At 45.6% G+C, this 13,110-nt stretch overlaps 1 protein-coding gene across 1 annotated transcript in view; it reads right to left on the bottom strand.

Annotated features, from left to right (window-relative positions):
- The window catches only part of Add2 (adducin 2), a 96,536-nt gene extending 88,114 nt beyond the window's left edge, over window positions 1-8,422 (bottom strand). The window contains exon 1 of the mRNA XM_048416557.3: window positions 8,192-8,422. The gene's annotated coding sequence lies outside the window, so the exon portion shown is untranslated. The remainder of the gene's footprint in view (window positions 1-8,191) is intronic.
- Between the last annotated feature and the right edge of the window lie 4,688 nt (window positions 8,423-13,110).

Below are 13,110 nucleotides of genomic sequence, written 5' to 3' on the forward strand. Positions count from 1 at the left end.
TCAATTACACTTCTCCCCCATCCCATGCAACAGAAGGACCTGTGTTAAATGCTCAGAACCCATACGAATGCTAGATGTGCTGAAACATGCTTTCAATCCCTGCACTCGGAAGGAGAATGATACTTGGGGTTCACTGACCAGCCAGCCTAGCCTACTTGAGGAGTTCCAAGCCAGTAACACTTCTTGTCTCAAAAGACAAGATGAGACATTCATGAATAACAAAATTTCAAGTTGACATCTGACCTCCATACCATGGAAAAGACACCCACAAGCAAAAATCATGAAACTGGAGAAATATCTCATTATGAGAGAACCTTCCTAACATGCCCAACCAGAAACTAATACCTCATGCCATGATATTAAAAGGAGCCATCCAGGTGGTACAGATACTGCAGTCTAGGAAGATAAGAATGGGGCAACTATGAAAACGTAAGAGCAGTAGTAAGTTTGCTTTACTTGGGGATCTCAGTGTACAGAAGAAAACAAGTAAGTAGTTCCTATAAAATACAGGAAGGAGGAGGAAATAGGATCAGTAGGATCACAGCACTCATGGCTAGCAATGCCCATTGTTGATCTGCATAGTGGTCACTCAGCATTCATTTTAGGACTGTTAAGTTGTACCTTAGTCCATGTACTTTTCAATGTTTCAAGGTTTATTTTTCTTTTATAATTATGTGTATAAGTGTGTATGTCTGCATGTGGGTATGTGCATGTAAGAATCATGACCATGGAGGTCAGAAGAGAGCATCAGATCCCCTGGAGCTGGAGTTATAGGTGGATGTGAACCACCCTATGTAGGTGCTGGGAACTGAACTTGGGTCTTCTACAAGACCAGTAAATACTCTTAACTACTAAGCCATCTCTCCAGATGCCATGTGCTCTAACTTTTAATCCTTTTTGGTATAAGTAATCACTGAAGAACTAGGGACATAGCAGCAGTAGAATGTTTGCCTAGTGCCCAGCACTGCAAAAAGCAATCTGATAATTAGTCATTGTTTGGGGAAAAGAACTAACAATTTCCTGGACTTCCTAGTAGTGTTTTTTTCTTTGGCATGTGTGTGTAATGTGTATGAATGTTTTCATGTGTGTGGCCATACATGTATGTACAGGTGCATGAGGCCAATGTTGGGAGTCTTCCATGGCTCACTGCCTTGTTAACTGAGGCACAGTCTTTCAGGTGAAACCAGAGTTCTCTGATGCAGCTACTCTGGCTAGCTGCTTTGCTCTTAAGATCCCCTTCCCAGTTCTGAATTTACAGGTGGGCCACTAGGCATTTATGTGGGTTCTCGGGATCCAAACTCCAACTCTTATGCTTATGTGGAAAGGGCTTTATCCACTGATCCATCTCAACCCAACCCCAAGTTTGTTCTGTTTTATTTTTTGCTGCAGACAGCAAACATATCTTCCATAATTCAGAAGTTTCTAGAACCCTAGAAGATGAAAAAAAATATATAGAATACTGAGGTGAAAAGAGTTTGATGAGAAATTACGAAAGTATTACTATATGAAGAAAACATAAATTCCTACACAAGCAAGTAGCAATACGTTACATTGTCTGAAAAAAATCCAAAAAAGAAGTAGAAGTAAAGATTGTGTATAAGTAAGAGAGTGAGCACAGACGTCTGTATAACTCAGTCCAGATATCGTGAGCACAGTCAGAAGGTCAGTATGGCTAGATGCACATGGGATTAAAAGGCAAGCAGATGTCAGCTAGCTATAAAGCCAAGAACTTCCTAAGGTGAGGAGTTAAGCGAGTGTGAGGGAAGCCGAAAAGAAATTAAAGTAGTAAATCTCTCATTGTTTGATACAGAACACACATACACACAAAATTTCAAGTAAGACTAGCAGAAAACTAACTGTAGAGATGCAGCCTTTTTGATTCCAAGAACAAGGAGGCCTGAGGCTGCATTAGGGACGAGATAGTGAAGAAATGAGTCTGTATTTTTTTTAGTATAACATAAAATTTAAGGACAACAAATCTGCCACATGCAATAAATATTAATGTTTACTCATATTGGCCAGAAAAATCCAATTATGCTGTTTTAAAATAGATAAGAGCTAAGGTGCAGTTCTGTGCAAGTGAATGTACTGAACATGGATGAGGTCCAGGGTTCATTGCTAAGCATGAAAGAAAACACAAAAGGCAAAAATCAAAATGACATGGAAAGGTCAGGTATGACAGCTCACACCTGTCACCCCAGCATCCAGAAGGCTGAGGTGGGGGTGTGCTAGCTCAAAGTCAGCCTGGGCTAGCAAAACTAAAAACAGCCCCAAAAATAACATGGGAGAAGAAATTTTTAAGATTAAAATAGCAAATAACATACTGGGGAAATAATTTTTTAAGGCAGGGTCTTGTATTCATTATCACACAGTAAAATTTAAGACAAAATGAAGCATACAATGAAAAAAGGACCTTTGGGATAAAGATTCAGTCTACAATGAGACAGGAGAATCACAAGTTTTGTGTCAAGAAAATTAGGTTCCTGGAGCTGTATGGATTTAGCCCTGAAAGCCTTCTTTCAAGAAGTCCCAGGCTGGGCAGTCAGTGTTCCACACAGCACCCCAGGCTGGGCGGCCAGTGTCCCACATAGCCTCTAACACACAAGACAGCTGTCTTGCTGTGGGTACAGATCCAAAGAAAACATAACATAACATCCATCATAACAAAGACTCCTTCCACCCACATCCATCACAGTGCTCTTCACAGTGGCCAACATATGAGCCAACCTAGATGCCCAAGCACAGATGAATGGTTAAAGAAAATGCTACATGCACACACTATGGGGTATTATTCAGCCACGAAAAGGAATGGCGTCCTATCGTCTGCTGCTAAACAGACAGAACTAAAGGCATCATGTAAAGTGAAGTAAGCAAGACTCAGAAAGTCCCACATGTTCTCTCAGGCGCCTCATGAGGCTATTGTCATCTTTTTCTTCTGTTTTTGTTATTTTGAGACAGTGCCTCATGTAGCCCAGATTACATAGTCTCAGCCTTAGACTATGTAGTTGAGATGACCTTGAACTACTGATCCTTCTGCCTCTGTCTGCCTAATGCTGGGATTGCAGGCATGTATCAGCCCACACCTGGTCTATGCAGTGTTGATGATGAAGTCCAGTTTCATGCTTGTTAGGCAAGGACCCTGCCACCGAGCCACTTCCCCAACCCTTGGTGTCTTTAAGAAAAGACAGTTAGAATGCATACTAGTGACTTTCAGAGACTGGAATGTGTGACTTGGAGAGGACTAGAAGGAGGTTAGGAAACAGATACTCATACACAATTGACACAAGGAGTAGGCTCTGGTTTCCATGGCACCATGAGGGGATGACAGCTTGTAGCAACCTATTCCAAGTCTCACGAGTAGCTGAAAGACAGAGCTAGAAGACTGCAAATGTAAAGTCATGAGAGGGTGGAAGCAGTAAGTGCCTTTGTTTTGTCATAACACATTGTAGGCATGTGTGGGAACCCCACAGTGAGCCCACAAAGAAACGTGCTAGTGCAAGATGACCAAAGCTGAAAGGCCTCTCAGGAAGGGAACACATCAACTATGTTGATTCAATAATTATTCACTCCATATATAGAGCAATTCACTGCACCACACTCCATAACTTAATATAATTAATGATTTTGAAATCTAGATAGATAGATAAGATTGTTGATAAATTAGTTTTAATCAATACCATTGAATTTTGTGTGTTGTTTTTACTTTCTGCAAGCTTTTCCCACGTGGTTCATCTGAGAATCAAGGCCAGGGTAACTCTGGCCTCCCTTGCCGTTCCATGGGTACCTGAGTGTGAGGGACTTGGGTGTGGCGGTTGAAGACAGCAGTCCTTTTTGATGCTTTCATCTGAAAATTTGTTCAAGCTAATTCTTCAGCAGACAGGTCAAACACTGGCATTGAAATGGATTTTAGAGTCATAATTGTACCTCAGCAATCCTAGCTGTGTCCTGGAACATAGTTCAGAAGGCTTCAAAGAGACAGAAATCCCTCTTGAAGGGAAACAATGCTTCTCAGGGACTCAAGGGACAGTCCAGTTGAACTTTGGCACTCTCAGAAAAATATAACTTGAATATGCATATTCTCACAATTCTTAAGTAACTAAAATGCCAGTAGGGTCTGTGAGATGGCTCAGTTGGTAAGGGCACTTGCCAAGCAACAATTGTGATGACCTGAATTCCATCCTTGGGCCCACGTGTTGAAAAAAGAGAACCGACCCCCACTAGCTGCTCTCTGACCTATAAACGTGGACGGTGGCATATATGTATACAGATACATACACTAACACATGCACTAAAAGCATATGTAATAAACATTTAAAGCCAAAACAAACAAGGGATGAAGGTTTATGTCTGCAATCCCTATATTTGGGAAGCTGAACCTGGAGGATTGCTACAAATTGAGATCATCCTGCTGCTGCCCAAGTGAGTGAGGCAGACCAGCCTAGCCTATAATGTGGGGTAACTGTGTCTCAAAAACAAAAGCAAATAAGTAAATGAACAAAATAATATGACAATTAAATTTTAAGCTGTCTCACACACAATCTGATTTACTGAAATGAGTAATAGAGTCTTGATGAAAACTAAACATTCCGATTTTAACAATGGTGGGCGTGGTGGTTCAAGCCTGTAATCCCATGCTGCAGAAGGATTGTTTGAGGTCAACCTGGGCTACATAGTAGTTCTAGGCCAGCAGCAGGTGTGGTCTAGTACTACAAGGTTGCTGTCTCAAAAGCAAAACAATGGGGAAATGATGCCTCGGGTCATTTCTGTCCTCACTGTCATTTTCTGCACTTGACTTTGACAGTAGCAATACAGACCCAGCTCTCAGCATGCCTACAAAACAATGCTAATAGCCCCTGAACACACAGCCACTTGAAGATAATCAGAGATAATTTAAAATTCTGCCACCAAGTCACCCTGGAGTGTCTACATAAACTGACTGCCGTTTCATTTTACAATAACAAAAATAGTCACTGCTAATGTCTAAGGAGTGTCACTCTGTGTCGCAAGATTCCCATGTGTAAAACTCAGCAGTTCTTGGGAAAGCGGCATCATACACTTAGTCTCTTGTTGTCATCAGAGAGGCAAATTAACTTGTTCAAATTCTCACAGCTAGTAAATACAACTGCCGGGTAGTTGAGCCCCACGTCACCATCCGACCCACTAGCCTGCGTGTGAGGTACCCAAGGAGAGTCAATCCATCTGCAGTAATGGAAATCAGCCCAGTTATTCAAAAATCAACAGGTGCGAGTGCTACAGCACAGTTTCACTTTGTCAGTTGCTGCTAATAAATGGCTCCACGTTGGCTCATGGGAAGGTGCATTTGGCAAGACCTTCTCATTCCTTACCAGTGGCAGTCACCATCAGGAGCGGTTCCTCTGAGCCTGGCCGACCTATGTATGGCCTCTGCAGACAAGCCTCTTTCTCCCTGTACATTCTATTCAAATGCCCCTCCCTTCACCTATGCTGTGACTGATTCATCAGGCCTGTGCCCTGCTCTAACAGAACATACAACCAAAGCCTGGCCCCAAGACAATCTGAAACACATTTCTCATTACAAATTATCTAAGATTATCACTAGGACAAAGCAATTTGTTTTAGAGAATACATAGGTCCTGGAAATGTATATAGCCTCAGAAACCAGAGGTCAGACCAAGTTCTCCCTGTGCCTGCCAAGGAGAGAATGGAGCACCTCGTCTCACATGCTGTGTCTGGGAATGGGACCTTCCTGGTCCTAGAATACAGAATGACCCTGCTCCCCTGCCCGTCTTAAGAAGTTCTCCTGTTTTATACTCCGGAGGAGTAATGTTTTGTGTTTATCCAGGACAACGCTTATCACAATTTGTAATGATGCGTTTGAGATATTTCTTTGTGATTATGCTTTCTTGCATATGTCCTGAAATGCTATTAGGGTGGGGTCCATGGTCATCTATGTCACCTCTTTGTTTCTAGGCCTTCTCATCCAACTAGGGGTCTAGTAGGTTCTTATGAATGTTCACTGAATAAATAATGAGTGGATATGTTTACAAATAAAGCACAGACATGTGGGTGGTCAGCTACCTTCCCGCTGAGTTCCTGGAAGTTTTCTCAGCTGCCTTTAATTCTATCTTGCTTCCTTTTTCCTATGCTAGGCCACCTTGTTATGTTTTATGAATCCTTGTAAACTGTCTCAAATCCCTTGTGAAACAAGGTAGGAGTTAAAGAAATATATTTTTCAATGTCACATATATATTTTTTAAACCTTGCATAAATCCTCTGCCAACACACACACACACACACACACACACACACACACACACACACACACTACCATCTGTACACTTTTAAAATAGCTGTGGTTTGTCTGAGCCTCATGGTGCAAGCCTGTCATCCCATCACTTGGAAAACTGAGGCAAAAGGATGGTGAGTTTGTGGCCAGCCTAGGGCACATATTGAGAACTTATCCAAAGAATATTTTTTAAGGATCTGAGCTTTGCTATCTCCAACAATATAGTAATGTTTAAAGTGAACTCTACCCCAGACCCAGGACCCATGAGCATAATACATGGTTCAGTAATACATATGGGACAAGCCCACTTCTAATCATACTGGGTGATTTGATGGACAAGAACATAGGGCTTACAATGAAACTGTCATAGATTTTGGATCAAAGAATGATTGATCTGTGGGCTTTTACAATGTATGGTGCCCTCTTCACAGCGAAGAGCTTTTGCACTACTTGTACCCTAGGTAGGGAAGAGAGAAGGTGCTAGGCAGAGAGAGACATCTGTGCACTTTACATAATGTAGGACAGAAGGCAGACACACTGGGCTGGGGGTGTAGCTCAGTGGTAGAGCATTGCTTACTGTGTCCAGGGGTTCCATCCCCAGCACCACAAAGTAGTGTTTTGAAAAGAACAAAAACTATTCAATAGTCCACCCCCTAGCCCCAGCTATAATTTCTGACATGTAATCCCTGTGCTAATAGGGAGGGGTGCTTCAAGTCTGACATGTTGGCTGCTTTCTACGGCCATAAATCATTTAAAGCACCTTAGCTCTGAGTATTGGCCAGGTATTCTTTCCATAAGAGAAACATAACTTTTAAATACCATTTGTGCAAATACCGCTCAAAGCACAAGTTAGGCACATGAGAGCCCCAACCGGCTCCAATGCAGTGAAAGGACCTGAGCCACCATCTCCCTGTCCCTTTGCTCCAGCAAGGATGAAGAACCAGTCCTTCCTTGCCTGTAGTCAAAAATCTCCACACAGGAACATAAGATGTTCTATTATTCATAAGCTCATTTGAGACACTTCACTCCTGATGACAAACTGCCAGAGGAGGAGTGGGCATGAAGAGAGGGGTGGTAATGATTTGTGTGTCATGAAGACAATTTTTAAAAGAATTTGACAGAGTGTGGGCTGTGACTTGCTTTTCCTATGTTTGTCTATCCACTTCTGACAGGGGATGGCGAGTAAGGGTAGAAAAGGAAAGGAGCCTGAAAAGCCAGACAATAGACCAGTTGCAGGCCTGACTGGCATCCTAAAGCAGTCGCTCTGCCCTACCCTGTCCTCCCTTCCCCCAACACCTGGCAGGCTGTGGTTGTGATTTCAAAACAAGTAACTACTGGCTCCTGGACCCAGAGTGGCCTTCTCTGTTTCTCCCTGGGGTGCAGAAGAGGAGAAGAGGTGGAAACACGAGAGAAAGGAAAGGTGGGCGCTACAGATTAGTAGCTAGCACCTCCACAGGGACAGTGGCCTCCCCTACTCCGCCCCCAAAGCTTTGGGACAACATAAAAACCCAAACCCTAAGCGTCCAGGTGTCAATCTCCCATCCTCTGCATCTGCCCTGCCAGTCTCATTGCAGGCAGGCAGGCAGGCAGGCAGGCAGGTGCATCTTGTGAATCTGGATCCCAGTGCGCTCAGCTGAGCAGGCGCGCATCCTCCCTGAATCCGGCAGGGCGGCGGCCCGGGAGGCCCTTGGAGAACGCTACACCAACAGGCATCACGGACCCAGGAATACCCTATGTCCGCATGCAGGCCTGTCTCCAGAGCTCAGTGTGACAGATCCGCAGAGCGGCAGGTGTACCCAGGCGCCTGCTCCTGCGCGGGCGCAGCCACTCCCTGGCTGCAGCGGAGCTCGCCGTCATTCTGTGGCTCCAACATCCTGGGGATCCGCCCGCCGTGGTGCCCACCCTGCTCCTTCTTTGGTGCCCTACCTCGCACGCGGCAGCCTCGCATCCATCCCCAGCTGCCCCCAGCACTGCTGGGCGGCGTTCCTCGGCTCTGAGACCTGCTTCCCTCGCGCACAGCTACTCTGTTGCTTGGTGCTTCCCGCACATCCTGCAGCTCCGGACAAAGGCCCTAGATCCGCGTCCCTGTGGCCAGCGCTGCAGTCAGAGTCAAGTCCAGAGCCCGCAGGAGGCTGGAAGAAGTGCGAGCTCTCAGCAGTGCGCGCTGACAAAGGGCCGGACGAGTGCGCAGCGCCCCCTCCAGAGCCCGGCTCACTGCAGCATCCCCGCCCGCCCGCGCCCTGCAGCAGCCTGGGCCCAAAGCAGAGCCTGCCACTCTGGAGAAGCCCCAAACAAGCCACGTTTGTCTCACACTCGGGGCATATTTTATTTTTATTTAGGGTCTCAGAAGGACAGCTTGCCTTTGGAAAGTAACTTTCAGTGTTGCTAGCTAGTGACAATTGGATCACTGAATTCCTAACCAGATTATCCCAGATTCTAATTCTGACCCCATCTTCAACTAAACTGGGGGCTCACTCCTGCAACATGCACTTCCTCTACCTCCTTTGGTCCCTTGCATGCCTCCCTATCTCCTCCCTGGAGAGACCCCAGAGGCTGAGTGGGAAGCCTTTAGATCTGCCACTTCTCAGCATTGTGACCTTGAGGATCCCATCCAACTCTGTGAGCTGCTAGAAAGTGACCCGAATCTAAGGTATTTGTCACCTATGCCTTTTCTAATGCTTGTAGCAGGATTGGAAAGTAGGATGTCACAGGCAGTCGGGGTCTTACACCTCCACCCTGCTTCCTCCCAAACCCCCTAAATGCTATTCACTTCCAAAGCTTTTAGAAACGTGCCTATCAAAATGATCAGCCTCCAGAAAAACCTCTGGTCGCTGATGTCAAACCAGGCTGGGTCAGTCCCTTGCTTCTGAAGTTCCCAACAGCAACCTCAGGATCCCTGCAGAGTTAGGCAGTGCCCAGGAATGGGCATTTGTGCAGGTGCGTATGCATATATGAAGGCTGGAGGTTGGCCTCAGGTGGTTTCTATCACAGACCACCTTATTTTACAGCATCTTTCATTGGATTTGGAAGTTGCTGTCTTGGCGAGACTGGCCAACCAGTAGCACAAACATGGTAACACATGGTGTCATATTTGGCTTTTACTTCGATGTGGGGGATCAGGTCTCAGGTTCTCATGCTTGCTCAGTAAGCATGTTACCTACCCATTCCCACTGTCCTACTGACATGTTAGCTTGACATAGTTTCTCAACCTTATGAATGCTGCGACTTTTTAAGGCAGTTCCTCATGTTATGGTGACCTCCACAACCATAACTATAGTTTTGTTACTGTTATGAATAGTAATAACAATTATCTGATGTGCAGGATAACTGACATGTGACCCCCATGTTGAGAACTACTGTTCCAGAGTCCTTTGAGAAAAAAATACTCAACTGAAGGACTACCCAGATCCATGGCCTGTGGACATGTCTATGGGGTGATTTCTTGGTTGTTAGTTGGTGTAGGAAGGCTCAGCCCACTGTAGGCAACACAATTCCCTTGCCAGGTGGTCCTGGACTATATAAGAAAGCTAGCTGGCTGAATGAACCAGCCAGCAATATTTCTCCATGGTTTCTCCTTTAGGTTCTTGCTTGAGTTCCTCTCCTGGCTTCTCTCAATAGATTGCAATCTGAAAGTGAAGACCAAATAAATCCTTTTCCCCCAAGTTGCTTTTGGTCATGATGCATGTCATAGCAATACAATGAAACTAGAACATTTACCAAGCTGTCTCCCTCACCTACAAGTCCTCTGATGATTCCCTTGCATTCAGGTATAGGTATGGGCATTCTAGGGCTAGGACAGAGTGCTAGTGTCCAGTAGCAGAGTGCTTGCTTGGGACACATGAGGTCCGAAGTTCCAGTACTTGGCAATACAGAGATTGAGGCAATGTGAAGAGACCCATGACAACCCAGGACAGCCTGCAGGCTTGTGATTCAGATCTCAGGATAACTGTTTCTCTACATTTCTCCCTAAACCCACACACAACACCTCTGGTCCCCACACCTCCTCCACCTCCACAGCTTCTCATACATTTTCATGTTGATATTTCTCTGCACTGAATCCCAACAACAGAAGAAGCCACAAGGGTGAGCTCTCCCCTCTCTGGTACCTATGTCCAAAGCTCTACCACCAGGGTAGTATGAAGTAATGCACCCCATGAGAACTCCAGGGAATCCGGGAGCACCTTTTTAGAATTCCATGAAATGAAAGGTAAAGCAGGCTCCCTTCCTGAACAGACTCTCAACAGGGAACAAGGGACATTTCCCAAACCCTCCCAGCCATCTCTGTTACACCGAAATCTCTCTTTTTGGGACACTGGTTTTCTCAAATTAACAGCAGGACCCCCTGGCTCCCAGCACTGTCTGGAGGATTGCCTCTTCACTGAAGAAACTGAGGCAGAGTAGACAGGTAACATAGCCAAGACCACACAGCTAGTACAAGGCAGAGCCAGAATTTTAAACCAAGCACACTGCCCCAGAGCTTGTGATGGCCTCTACTTCCCAACAGGAACAAGAACAGGCTTTCTGAAACTGAACTAGAAGCTGGCCGTCATAGATTATGTCTATAACCCAGGCAGTTAAGAGGCAGAGGCAGGAGGATTACTAAAAGTTTGAAGCCACAAATTTGAAACCAGCCTGAGCACCATATGAAGTTCAAGGCCACACAGTGAGACCCTGCACCTCTCCAAAAGGCAGAACTGGAACAACATGGTGACTGCTCTCCCCACTCACGGAAAGAGATCCTCCTTCCCAAGCCATCACAGCATTTTCAAAGCAGGAAATAAAATGTCGTTCCTCTCCTAAGGCTTCAGGACTTGTTCAAATGTATGACAGGAAGCAGGAATTGCTTCAATTTTGCATCAGCAGCCTGAAATCTCTACTGATATTGTGGGCATTTTCAAATACAAAGTCATGTTGAAACCCATTACATAGAAATGTTGTTGGTGCCAGCTGTCACAGAAGCAACCTGAGACCCCAACGTGCCTGGCCCTTTTTGACCAGGGACAAAAGAGCTCTGGGACACTAGGTCAGACCTGGGGGCCAGATGCACTTTAAAGTTTGATTTTTGACATATTTTCATTAAGATAATTTCTCAGCTCCAAGTCTTTCTAATGTCTGTCAACAGTAGCCTTAGGGAGAGGAGATGGCAGTGCAGCATGTACATGGCACTTTGATATGTAGCTTCTAAGATGGCCTCAATGATCCCTATCCTCTAGGATTCCTCCCTGAGTTGTGGCAGGACCAAACACCTTTACCAAGCTTACAGTCCATCAGCCAGGGAAGTCAAGGCAGGAGCTCAAGGTAGAAACCTGAAGGCAGGATGCAACTCTGAAGGCAGAATCCAGTGCAAGGTCATGGATGCGTACTGCTTACCGGCTTGCTCTTCATGGCTTACTCAACCTTTCTTACACCACTCAGGACCACCTGCTCAGAGGTGGCACCATCACCAGTGAGCTGAGCCCTCCCACATCACTCATTAATCAGGAAAATGGCCCACATGCCAATCTGGTGAGGACATTTTCTCAACTGAGGGCTCTTCATCCCAAATGACCCTAGCTTGTGTCAAGTTGACAAAATACCAACCAGCTCAGACAACATCTGTGGTTCCAGACATAAGAGTCTTCTCCTGTGGTACTCTTCTTGGTTGCCTTCCTAGCATGCGCTTTTGTTAGATAAACATACTGGGAAAGCCTGCATGGAAGAAAGCTGAGGGTAACACCAGCTGCTAGAGGCAGACCCTTGGTCCCAAAGCCCTATAGGAAATGAATTCTGCCAACAACCATGTGTGTAAAGGCAGGCCCTTCCACAGTGGAGCCTTCATGAGAGACCTGGAGGCAGAGGACCAAGTGAGACCACATTCACACTCAATTCCCAACCCTCAGAAACTGTGAGGAATTTAATGTGTTGCTCTAAGTGTGATACTTTGTCACCCACATGAGAACGGGTAACCACTGCAGAGTCCACATCTACTGCCCCCCAACTTGGTGTCTAGAAGCCTTCTTCAGGACATGCTGGAGGGGTCAGCTCCTTGAGATTAGCCCCTTCTGAGTATTGGAAAGACCCCAAGAGGCACCTTCTACACTCTGTCAGCCGTCTGCCCCATAGCAGTCACCCGCTTGGCACCAATCTCTCAGGGCTTGCTCCTCTTCCTCCCCTGTGGGGGTTCGTGAGCTTGTCTCAGTTTATGCTCAGATACAACCATATACTGCTAAAGAAATTTGTTGCTACACACCAAAATTGAAGGCAGGCATTTTCCTGAGATATAATCTCCATAGTTTTGTAGGCCAAGTCTGAATGTGACTTGGAGCCCTGTATGCTGTAAGATTCTCAACTAGTCACCAATAACAAACAATGGCAGGACAGCTGCCACACCACCATCAATGCAATGCCAACCTTAACACAAGAAAAAGAACTATACCAGAAACTGTTTAAATAAATCTCTCCCAAACCTTGAAATGATCTCATTCCTTCTCAGACTAGGTACATGGCTTCTCAAGGATCATGCCCAATCTCCATCAATAAACACATAGCTCTAGTCACCAGGGAACCTACTCCATCCCAGAAGCTAACAATGTGACCCCCATGCCTGCCTCAGCAGATGGTCATGGGTTTCATTCTGATCCTGTCTGCCAGGAATGTTGCTAGGCTTGCCCAGCCCATTCTGACTCCCTCTCTAAATCCTTCCAAATGCCATCTCTGCCAGTCCCAGGAATTCCAATTCACCAGATCCTCTCTGAAGGCAAAAGGAGGAGTGCTACCTGTGCAAAGCAAAGCTGGCAAGGCCACCACCTACCTCCTGAGCCTCTGGAAGGATACTTCAGTCTAGAGAGCCGTGATAACTGCCAGCA

Source organism: Myodes glareolus, chromosome 6, assembly GCF_982192425.1.
Source record: "Myodes glareolus chromosome 6, mMyoGla1.1, whole genome shotgun sequence".
NCBI classification, from domain to species: domain Eukaryota; kingdom Metazoa; phylum Chordata; class Mammalia; order Rodentia; family Cricetidae; genus Myodes; species Myodes glareolus.